This window comes from Castor canadensis, chromosome 16 (genome assembly GCF_047511655.1).
Source record: "Castor canadensis chromosome 16, mCasCan1.hap1v2, whole genome shotgun sequence".
Lineage (NCBI taxonomy): Eukaryota > Metazoa > Chordata > Mammalia > Rodentia > Castoridae > Castor > Castor canadensis.
The window spans coordinates 30,987,613-30,999,789 of NC_133401.1; the positions used below are offsets into that span (position 1 = coordinate 30,987,613).

The 12,177-nt window shown below is 40.9% G+C and overlaps 1 protein-coding gene across 5 annotated transcripts in view; it reads left to right on the forward strand.

Moving 5' to 3' along the window:
* Window positions 1–548: 548 nt before the first annotated feature.
* LOC109674894 (uncharacterized) overlaps window positions 549–12,177 on the forward strand; it is a 71,245-nt gene continuing 59,616 nt past the window's right edge. For 2 of the 5 annotated variants that reach the window (XM_074058556.1, XM_074058552.1), the window contains exon 1: window positions 549–663. The gene's annotated coding sequence lies outside the window, so the exon portion shown is untranslated. The other 3 variants (XM_074058553.1, XM_074058555.1, XM_074058554.1) reach the window with 3 other exon arrangements.

Here is a 12,177-nt window from a genome sequence, read left to right on the forward strand (position 1 = left end):
AGCAGAGGGCAGGTAAGTGTGCTTCTCAAGACGCCTAGACTTCTTCAGGAGAGTCCCTTCAGGCTGTCTCCAGCAATGCCCCTAGAGTACAAGCTCAGGAGGCAGAGCCTTCTCACGGGGTGGGGGGGCAGGGAGAGGTGGGCGGCTATCTCGGCCTGCAGAGGCCTAGTAGCACTGTTCCCTTTAGACTCGACCCCTCCCAATGACCAAGGCCACTGTCCGACTTCCATAAGCTTCCGCCCAGCGCATCCCTATCTGGCCATCTGCGAAACCGGACCATTAGCAGCCTTCCGTTGTGGGCCAGTTGGCCACCAGGTCTGCAAACGCTGGAGTGGCCCAACACTATGAATAGGAAGCTTTAGAAGAAAAGAAAAAGAGGGACTTTATGGACTCAGGCCCAATCATTAACTGACCCGCACTTGAAAGGCACAAGAGCAAGGGGCCGTGGCCTTTGATCTGGTTGATGCAGGCTCACAGCATCTCCTTCCATAGAACTGTAGGAACTACCTTACCCATAATGCTCTGGCGCGCGAGGAACAACCATACAAAGGTCATTTCCGGGTTGTGCGGCCAGGTTGAGGCGGGACTTCCTGCATGGACTTGGACTTATTTTGTTCTAGGATGGGTGCAGGTTTCCCGACTTGAAAAGTGTGCAGTCTGGAGGTAGGTAACGCGAGTGGGATGCGCGTGGGTCGCGTGGGTCATCCCCACTTCACAGCAGCTGGTCTGAGGGACGGCGGTGGCGGTGCCCGGTCTGCTTTCCGCTCCAGAGCCTGATGGTGGCTTCCACGCTAAGGAACTCGGTTGGAGTAAGTGCCTCTTCCTTCGCCCTCACTGCACCCCAGTACTAGAGCCCAGTTCGGGGCTCCTGGTTAAGCTGCTGTATAGTTCATGTCTTTGTGTCCAAGACATTGGGGAGGTCGCGAGTGGGGTATTTATGAAGCTACTACAATGAGGTACAGGTGGATGTTAAAGGTACGGGGCGGGTTCTGTACTCCTGGTGTTGCGGGAAATTATGAGCTGAGATGGGAGTCTCTGAGGCAGATTAGCAGGAAGCAACATTTATTTTACAGGCACTGACCCAGCGGACTCATGTCCAAAGGCTGAGCCCAGAGAACAAAGGGGTCTCACCTTATATACCCTTGCAAGCAGGTTACAGAAGCAAAAAGCAAAGCTCAACCCACATATGGCTGCATATGACTTCATTGGCTATTTCATTTCCCCAGTGCTATGTGACCTTCATGTTTCAGTTCTTTAAGTTTTATCTCTCTGCTTTGCCATCCTCTCCCCCTGTCTCCTTGTCAGAACACCAGTCTGTCTGTTTCTTTTCTGGTCTTGCCTTTCTTGCTACATTATTTCTCCCTCTGATTCTCGGACCCACTCAGGGTCAAAGAGCATCATCTTGATCATCATCTTCATAGCATCATTACATGTGCGGCCATTTTTCTTTCTATAACGGCCTCTATAATAGTCTTGATAGACCATAGCACCAGGGGAGCCAGACAGGGCAATATTAAGCATGCTCCTAGGATTAGGCCTATTGCCCTATCAGAGTTTTGAATCCACCTAAGGCAGAGAACCATCCTCCAAACAGGTTATTGGAATCCCATCCTCTCCAAGTCTCGGCAGGGACGTCAGCAGACTTTTTCATCTTGTTTGTGATCTTTTTTATGACCTTTCCTTCATCATTAATCTGTAAGCAGCAGTAAATTTTCCACAAACTCCTCTCTCAGAGGTCAACAAATAGTCTAAAGCCAAGCGGTTCTGATAGATGGCATTGCACATCTTAGTGCTTTGTTTTGCCAGCAAATTGAGAGTTTTATTAGTTATAATTTTAACAGCAGCGTGCAGCCTGATGATGAGGTTGAGCATATATATATATATATATATATATATAGGGGTGCGATAGCCCCAGGACCTGTCTTTTGCCCAGGTGGCAGGACCATAGTACTGGATAATTCACTCAAGAGGCCATTTGTTATCTTTTTAATTGCCAACTTGTAAGTCACCCCGTTTTTGTCTATTTAATCTTTTTTTTATATATGGGGACTCCCAGTTTTTCACCTTCTCTGAGGGGAAGCAAGAAGAAAGATGGTCTGATTGAGCCTAGCATACAGGAGTCAAACCAGCTGCTAGGTAGCACTGTATAAACTTGCTTCCCACAGATCCAGTACAGTCCCCATGGGCACCTTCCGATCTGTGCTTGCAATAAGATTGTTTCATGTTTTCTGGAGATTAGAAAAGGTGGCAAGTGGGTGGGGCTGGGGTTTTGTGTGCTTTGTAGTTCCTCAGCATTGGGTCTCTTGGGCACTGTCATTGTAAAACTCCTGTCCTAAAGTTAAATTTCCCGCTAAGGTGGATAATTGGCCTTCTGGGAGGGAGATAAAATAATTTTCAGTGATGGAAGTTTTTAGGAGCCAGATGCCTTTCCTGTGCTTTGGAAAAGCAGTCTCATTGCAAGGTTCCCATGGGTTTGACTCCCTTGCTTCCCGAGGCCAGGGGTCTCTCATATTGGTCCCCCCACAAACATAGCATTAAGTGACATTCGGTGTCTGGGCTATAGACACAAACAGTGGGAGGAACAAGTTTTTAGCTTTGGCAGAGATGGAAAATTCATTCCTCATTTTCTCATAAAAGGAGTGAAAAACTTGGTAGGAGGAACTCTCATGGGTAACAGTTAATAATTCGAGGTGCATCAGACTTCCAGGGACAAGGCCTTTTCCATCTATGCTTATGCTAATTATATGTCCCCGTGTCCAATCTCTTGGCTTAAGTACAGTGAAATTTACAGGGTTACAGGTGCCATGGGTGCAGTCAGGAGCAACTTTTCCTTTGTGAAGGAGTGCTGCATGCTTAGCCCTCTGCTATGTGACCCATGAAACATAACTTCAGTAAGGACAATAATAAGAATCCACATCATCACATGACCAAAAGTTGTCTCCCCAGCACATATAATCATCATTTGACATATAGGCTCTTTCCCAAGCTAGGACCCCACAGCCATAGCCTATACCTCCTTATCCACCCTTGTCTATGGCTGCACATGCATCAAAGAACCTTGACTCTGGTTTATCTGGACTAAACAGTTGGATATGGCTGATAAGGTTCCCAGGATTGTGGATGCTCCTGATCTTTAACGATTGCTCCTGGGGACAATAAATGGGGTTAAAGCAGATATGCTGATTACCATAGGAACACACTGAATAGATGGTATGGTTGTGAGCGCATGACCCACTGACAGTGCCTGCACAAGAATAGTAAGTATGGAATAGCAAAGTCCTAGTGACAACATTTCCTGCCTGAGTAGTATGCCTACATAGGTCACAGGAGGAGGGCTCTGAGGCCATAAAGGGAAACCACATTCAGTAACAATAAACAGTAATTATGCATCCTCCCCAAAAGATTTAGAAGAGAGCAAATAAAAACCTTTCACCGTGAGTCCAACCAGCAAGGGGAAGTTTCTGCCAGACCTATGGCAAAGATTATGGTGAGAATTGCAGCAACAGATACAAACAAGGGGTGATAGTGCATCACAGTGAGATAACTGGTATAAAAACAATCTGGGTGTCCCATCGGAGAGTCGATTCCTCAAGTTTCTGCCTTGCGTAGACTAGTCAGCTTCCAAGGTGTGACTCGAGCAGAGCTGTTGTCCTGCTGTTCTTGGTCCCCTGTTGTTTCCTGGGAAGTGGAGTCCTGCCAGGGGAAGATACTCAGGTTCTGGAGGGTGATCCTACACGGTGAAGCTGGATCAGGGATGCACTCCCATTTGAGAGAAGCTGGTTTAACTTGACTGTGGTGGATCCAAGGAGCAATCTCTACTACTTTAACTGCAGTGGAAGTAGACAAAATAACAACAAAAGGGCATCTCCAGTGGGGTTTTAATGGGTGTACATGTTATATATTTGTTATCTAGACAATGTCTTTTTTTTTAACTAAGTAGAATTACCATGGTAACAATATATTATCAGTATATATGTCCAAGAAAATGTGTTCTTTAAAAAAAAAAAGTTAAAACCACCATCATTGAGTATCAAAGGACATGTTTAGAGCCAGTAAAAATAGTTATTTTGTCTCTATTTAAGTAGAAGACCCTAAGAATCTGAATTTGTGTCTAGAAGGGATTTAATGCCAGATAGCCACACATGCATAAGAACCATTTCTTTAATCCTCTAGGCCTTGGTTATTTTTGAGAGGTCTGGCACCAGTGACTCCTTTGGAACTTTGACGGCATTCCCCCTTTGTCTCCAAACTGCTTGTCTCTGAGCAGTCTCTTTTGAGGATCTGTCTTCCATCCAAGTACTAACCAGGCCTGACCCTGCTTAGCTTCCAAGACCAGATGAGATAGTGCACATTCAAGGTGGTATGGCCATAGACTAAGAGCTTTCTGATTGGTCATTCTTTCCTGGATTTTGTTTGGTTGGTTTTGGTCCCACATTGGGGGTTGGATAACGAACAGATTAGGTGGGAGTCAGTGTCAACTAGACTCTTTTGGCCAAATTGAAGCAACAAAGAGGCTTAGAAGGAGTAGCTCTTAGGCTGCAGGCTTTTAGATAAGGATAATACAAAACAAAATCTAACAAAGCAGATATCTAAAAAGCTAACCTGGTTGATACATAAGTAGTTATTAGAGTCTTTTTTTATGGACTTGCTTTAAATGCCCCAGAAGGATCAGAACTGTAATGATAAAAACTTAAAGAGTCATGGTTAAAATTCTGATGGACAATTTAGCAACAACAGAACAGTATATCAGTACCGCTAACTTTTTGTTACCGTGCTTATCTAAATTTTGTATTTTAGAAGGCTTGATATACTTGAAAAACATAAATATAGGAACCAGCAACAGCATCACAACTTTATAGAGGTTATGTATGCATATTAGTTTAGTTGTTCTTAAAGTAAAACCTTAGATTTTTATAATTTTGGGGAGGAGAATAGGGTCAGTGACCCCAAATAGCCCAGTCACAGACACATATAGGATACCAACTGTATTAGAATCACCCAAGATAACAGTTGTTTAACCATGAGGTTATCAAAAAGTTTTATATAAACTGTTAGAAAATAAAAGAGGTATGGAAGAGGCAGAGAGACGGCTCAAACAGCAGTTCAGGGTTTATTGTTTAGGAAGGAAGGAGACCCCAGCAAGAGAGCTAGATCCCATTGCCATACACAGGCTTGGGCTAGATATATGGGGCTGGTGGAAAAGTACCAGAAAGGTCATTAAGAGATAATGTTGCTGGGCAACCAAGAAAGTAAGATGTAGTTAGGTCACTGCCAACTGTCCTTGGCATCTATTCAGGGAGATAAAGGTAAGCAAGGGGGAGGGTCTGGTTCTAACATGGATGTCCTCATTGTTAATCCCAATATAAACCAGCTCTTAAATGAACATGACTCAGTTACCTTAGTAGTTAAACCCCAACAAAAATCACCAGAGAACACAGGTAAATATTTTGGGGACTAAGTGTGGAGTTAGGAAACACAGTGGCCAAGATCATGGCTCAGATGTTGATAAGGGATCACATCCCAGATTGTTGACATTTACATATGGCTCATGACATACAGCAGGATCCCATCAACCTGTAGTCAATGGAGACCCCCTAAAATAGTAGGCCCAATCTGGCTATCCCAGGGCAAAAATTCCCTCCATCCAACATGTGGAAGGATTAGGACTAACACCTCAACTCTGTTGAGTCCAATAAAAATTGGAGGTCTTGACTTCCAGAGTAGTGCTCCTTTTTGAGTTATTTATTTATTTACTTATTATCCTATCTGAATGGTGTACTCTGGCTTTGCTTCAGATAAATAAATCTGTCTCAATCTTTATATCAGTGCAGCAGCACTCCCTGTGCTCAGCTGCCTCTTGTCTTTTTTGTGTTTTAGTAAACTGTTGTTGTCTTGACAAATTTGTGGATTAGCCTTAGCACCAAAAATTTTTTTTTCATTTTTCTTTTATTATTCATATGTGCATACAAGGCTTGGTTCATTTCTCCCCCCTGCCCCCACCCCCTCCCTTACCACCCACTCCGCCCCCTCCCTCTCCCCCCCCAATACCCAGCAGAAACTATTTTGCCCTTATTTCTAATTTTGTTGTAGAGAGAGTATAAGCAATAATAGGAAGGAACAAGGGTTTTTGCTGGTTGAGATAAGGATGGCTATACAGGGCATTGACTCACATTGATTTCCTGTGCGTGGGTGTTACCTTCTAGGTTAATTCTTTTTGATCTAACCTTTTCTCTAGTACCTGGTCCCCTTTTCCTATTGGCCTCAGTTGCTTTAAGGTATCTGCTTTAGTTTCTCTGCGTTAAGGGCAACAAATGCTAGCTAGTTTTTTAGGTGTCTTACCTATCCTCACCCCTCCCTTGTGTGTTCTCGCTTTTATCATGTGCTCATAGTCCAATCCCCTTGTTGTGTTTGCCCTTGATCTAATGTCCACATATGAGGGAGAACATACGATTTTTGGTTTTTTGAGCCAGGCTAACCTCACTCAGAATGATGTTCTCCAATTCCATCCATTTACCAGCGAATGATAACATTTCGTTCTTCTTCATGGCTGCATAAAATTCCATTGTGTATAGATACCACATTTTCTTAATCCATTCGTCAGTGCTGGGGCATCTTGGCTGTTTCCATAACTTGGCTATTGTGAATAGTGCCACAATAAACATGGATGTGCAGGTGCCTCTGGAGTAACAGTCTTTTGGGTATATCCCCAAGAGTGGTATTGCTGGATCAAATGGTAGATCGATGTCCAGCTTTTTAAGTAGCCTCCAAATTTTTTTCCAGAGTGGTTGTACTAGTCTACATTCCCACCAACAGTGTAAGAGGGTTCCTTTTTCCCCGCATCCTCGCCAGCACCTGATGTTGGTGAGCACCAAAAATTTTTGACAGTTATCTTGACAAAACAAAAACCACTTTTAAGACAATTTTTGGTAAATATTCCTAGGAACAATACAATATTTTAAAGATAGCCTTGTTGTTATGAGCTTAGAGAATTAAGTTTTTTTTTTTTTTGTAGATTATTCACTATTTATTACTTATTTGCTGCTGTGGTCATTGACATTCATTTGCAGTCAACTTCACATTTCGTTTGCAAGATGTTAGGCTCTTCCACTTTGGGAAATTATCTTTTTTTTTTCATTTTTCTTTTATTATTCATATGTGCATACAAGGCTTGGTTCATTTCTCCCCCCTGCCCCCACCCCCTCCCTTACCACCCACTCAACCCCCTCCCGCTTCCCCCCCTCAATACCCAGCAGAAACTATTTTGCCCTTATCTCTAATTTTGTTGTAGAGAGAGTATAAGCAATAATAGGAAGGAACAAGGGGTTTTGCTGGTTGAGATAAGGATAGCTATACAGGGCATTGACTCACATTGATTTCCTGTGCGTGGGTGTTACCTTCTAGGTTAATTCTTTTTGATCTAACCTTTTCTCTAGTTCCTGGTCCCCTTTTCCTATTGGCCTCAGTTGCTTTAAGGTATCTGCTTTAGTTTCTCTTCATTAAGGGCAACAAATGCTAGCTAGTTTTTTAGGTGTCTTACCTATCCTCACCCCTCCCTTGTGTGCTCTCGCTTTTATCATGTGCTCAAAGTCCAATCCCCTTGTTGTGTTTGCCCTTGATCTAATGTCCACATATGAGGGAGAACATACGATTTTTGGTCTTTTGGGCCAGGCTAACCTCACTCAGAATGATGTTCTCCAATTCCATCCATTTACCAGCGAATGATAACATTTCATTCTTCTTCATGGCTGCATAAAATTCCATTGTGTATAGATACCACATTTTCTTAATCCATTCGTCAGTGCTGGGGCATCTTGGCTGTTTCCATAACTTGGCTATTGTGAATAGTGCCACAATAAACATGGATGTGCAGGTGCCTCTGGAGTAACAGTCTTTTGGGTATATCCCCAAGAGTGGTATTGCTGGATCAAATGGTAGATCGATGTCCAGCTTTTTAAGTAGCCTCCAAATTTTTTTCCAGAGTGGTTGTACTAGTCTACATTCCCACCAACAGTGTAAGAGGGTTCCTTTTTCCCCGCATCCTTGCCAACACCTGTTGTTGGTGGTGTTGCTGATGATGGCTATTCTAACAGGGGTGAGGTGGAATCTTAGTGTGGTTTTAATTTGCATTTCCTTTATTGCTAGAGATGGTGAGCATTTTTTCATGTGTTTTCTGGCCATTTGAATTTCTTCTTTTGAGAAAGTTCTGTTTAGTTCACATGCCCATTTCTTTATTGGTTCATTAGTTTTGGGAGAATTTAGTTTTTTAAGTTCCCTGTATATTCTGGTTATCAGTCCTTTGTCTGATGTATAATTGGCAAATATTTTCTCCCACTCTGTGGGTGTTCTCTTCAGTTTAGAGACCATTTCTTTTGATGTACAGAAGCTTTTTAGTTTTATGAGGTCCCATTTATCTATGCTATCTCTTAGTTGCTGTGCTGCTGGGGTTTCATTGAGAAAGTTCTTACCTATACCTACTAACTCCAGAGTATTTCCTACTCTTTCTTGTATCAACTTAAGAGTTTGGGGTCTGATATTAAGATCCTTGATCCATTTTGAGTTAATCTTGGTATAGGGTGATATACATGGATCTAGTTTCAGTTTTTTGCAGACTGCTAACCAGTTTTCCCAGCAGTTTTTGTTGAAGAGGCTGCTATTTCTCCATCATATATTTTTAGCTCCTTTGTCAAAGATAAGTTGCTCATAGTTGTGTGGCTTCATATCTGGATCCTCTATTCTGTTCCACTGGTCTTCATGTCTGTTTTTGTGCCAGTACCATGCTGTTTTTATTGTTATTGCTTTGTAATATAGTTTGAAGTCAGGTATTGTGATACCTCCTGCATTGTTCTTTTGACTGAGTATTGCCTTGGCTATTCGTGGCCTCTTGTGTTTCCATATAAATTTCACAGTAGATTTTTCAATCTCTTTAATGAATGTCATTGGAATTTTGATGGGCATTGCATTAAACATGTAGATTACTTTGGGGAGTATCGACGTTTTTACTATGTTGATTCTACCAATCCATGAGCATGGGAGATCTCTCCACTTTCTATAGTCTTCCTCAATCTCTTTCTTCAGAAGTGTATAGTTTTCCTTGTAGAGGTCTTTCACATCTTTTGTTAGGTTTACACCTAGGTGTTTGATTTTGTTTGAGGCTATTGTAAATGGAATTGTTTTCATACATTCTTTTTCCGTTTGCTCATTGTTAGTGTATAGAAATGCTAATGATTTTTCTATGTTGATTTTATATCCTGCTACCTTGCTATAGCTATTGATGATATCTAGAAGCTTCTGAGTAGAGTTTTTTGGGTCTTTAAGGTATAGGATCATGTCGTCTGCAAATAGGGATATTTTGACAGTTTCTTTACCTATTTGTATTCCTTTTATTCCTTCTTCTTGCCTAATTGCTCTGGCTAGGAATTCCAGTACTATGTAGAATAGGAGTGGAGATAGTGGGCATCCTTGTCTGGTTCCTGATTTTAGAGGGAACGGTTTTAATTTTTCTCCATTAAGTATAATGCTGGCTGTAGGTTTGTCATATATAGCTTTTATAATGTTGAGGAACTTTCCTTCTATTCCTAGTTTTCTTAGAGCTTTTATCATGAAATGACGTTGGATCTTATCAAAGGCTTTTTCTGCATCTATTGAGATGATCAAGTGGTTTTTGTCTTTGCTTCTGTTAATGTGGTTTATTACGTTTATTGATTTTCGTATGTTGAACCACCCCTGCATCCCTGGGATGAAGCCTACCTGGTCGTGGTGAATAATCTTTTTGATGTGTTGCTGAATTCGGTTTGCCATTATTTCATTGAGGATTTTTGCATCAATGTTCATTAAGGAGATTGGCCTATAGTTCTTCTTTTTGGAGGTGTCTTTGCCTGGTTTTGGGATAAGTGTAATACTGGCTTCATAAAATGTGTTTGGCAGTTTTCCTTCCCTTTCTATTTCATGGAACAGTTTAAGGAGGGTTGGTATCAGTTCTTCTTCAAAGGTCTGATAGAATTCAGCAGAGAATCCATTAGGTCCTGGACTTTTCTTTTTGGGGAGACTCTTGATTGCTGCTTCAATTTCATTTTGTGTTATAGGTCTATTCAGGTGATTAATTTCCTCTTGGTTCAGTTTTGAATGATCATATGTATCTAGAAATCTGTCCATTTCTTTTAGATTTTCAAATTTATTTGAATATAGGTTCTCAAAGTAGTCTCTGATGATTTCCTGGACTTCCATGGTGTTTGTTGTTATCTCCCCTTTTGCATTCCTAATTCTACTAATTTGGGTTTTTTCTCTCCTCATTTTAGTCAGGTTTGCCAGGGGTCTATCGATCTTGTTTATTTTTTCAAAGAACCAACTTTTTGTTTCATTAATTCTTTGTATGGTTTTTTTGGTTTCTATTTCATTGATTTCAGCTCTTATTTTTATTATTTCTCTCCTTCTATTTGTTTTGGGATTTGCTTGTTCTTGTTTTTCTAGGAGTTTGAGATGTATCATTAGGTCATTGATTTGGGATCTTTCAGTCTTTTTAATATATGCACTCATGGCTATAAACTTTCCTCTCAAGACTGCCTTAGCTGTGTCCCATAGGTTCCGGTAGGTTGTGTTTTCATTTTCATTGACTTCTAGGAACTTTTTAATTTTCTCTTTTATTACATCGATGATCCATTCTTCATTAAGTAATGAGTTATTTAGTTTCCAGCTGTTTGCATGTTTTTTGTCTTTACTTTTGTTGTTGAGTTCTACTTTTACTGCATTGTGGTCAGATAGTATGCATGGTATTATTTCTATTTTCTTATATTTGCTGAGGCTTGCTTTGTGCCCTAGGATATGATCTATTTTGGAGAAGGTTCCACGGGCTGCTGAGAAGAATGTATATTGTGTAGAGGTTGGATGAAATGTTCTGTAGACATCTACTAGGTCCACTTGATCTATTGCATATTTTAGATCTTGGATTTGTTTATTGAGTTTTTGTTTGGATGACCTATCTATTGATGATAATGGAGTGTTAAAGTCTCCCACAACCATTGTGTTGGCGTTTATATATGCTTTTAGGTCTTTCAGGGTATGTTTGATGAAATTGGGTGCGTTGACATTGGGTGCGTACAGATTGATGATTATTATTTCCTTTTGGTCTATTTCCCCTTTTATTAGTATGGAATGTCCTTCTTTATCTCGTTTGATCAATGTAGGTTTGAAGTCTACTTTGTCAGAGATAAGTATTGCTACTCCTGCTTGTTTTCGGGGGCCATTGGCTTGGTAAATCTTCTTCCAGCCTTTCATCCTAAGCATATGCTTATTTCTGTCATTGAGATGAGTCTCCTGTAAGCAACAAATTGTTGGATCTTCTTTTTTAATCCATTTTGTCAAACGGTGTCTTTTGATGGGTGAATTAAGTCCATTAACATTAAGTGTTAGTACTGATAGGTATGTGGTGATTCCTGCCATTTAGTTATCTTAGTTGTTTGAAGGTTTGATTGTGTGTACCTAACTTGATGTTACTCTCTACTGTCTTGCTTTTTCTTTTCCTGTGGTTTGGTGCTGCCTGCCTTTTCATGGTTAAGTTGGATGTCACTTTCTATGTGCAGGATCCCTTGCAGAATCTTTTGTAATGGTGGCTTTGTGGTCACATATTGTTTTAGTTTCTGCTTATCATGGAAGACTTTTATTGCTCCATCTATTTTGAATGATAGCTTTGCTGGGTAGAGTATCCTGGGGTTGAAGTTATTTTCATTCAGTGCCCGGAAGATCTCACCCCACGCTCTTCTTGCTTTTAATGTTTCTGTTGAGAAGTCTGCTGTGATTTTGATGGGTTTACCTTTGTATGTTACTTGTTTTTTCTCTCTTACAGCCTTCAATATTCTTTCCTTAGTTTCTGAACTTGTTGTTTTAATGATGATATGTCATGGAGTAGTTCTATTTTGATCTGGTCTGTTTGGTGTCCTGGAGGCCTCTTGCATTTGTATGGGAATATCTTTCTCTAGATTTGGGAAATTTTCCGTTATTATTTTGTTGAATATATTACGCATTCCCTTCGCTTGCACCTCTTCTCCTTCTTCGATGCCCATGATTCTCAAGTTTGGTCTTTTGATGGAGTCAGTGAGTTCTTGCATTTTCTTTTCACAGTTCTTGAGTTGTTTAATTAATAGTTCTTCGGTTTTTCCTTTAATTACCATTTCATCTTCAAGT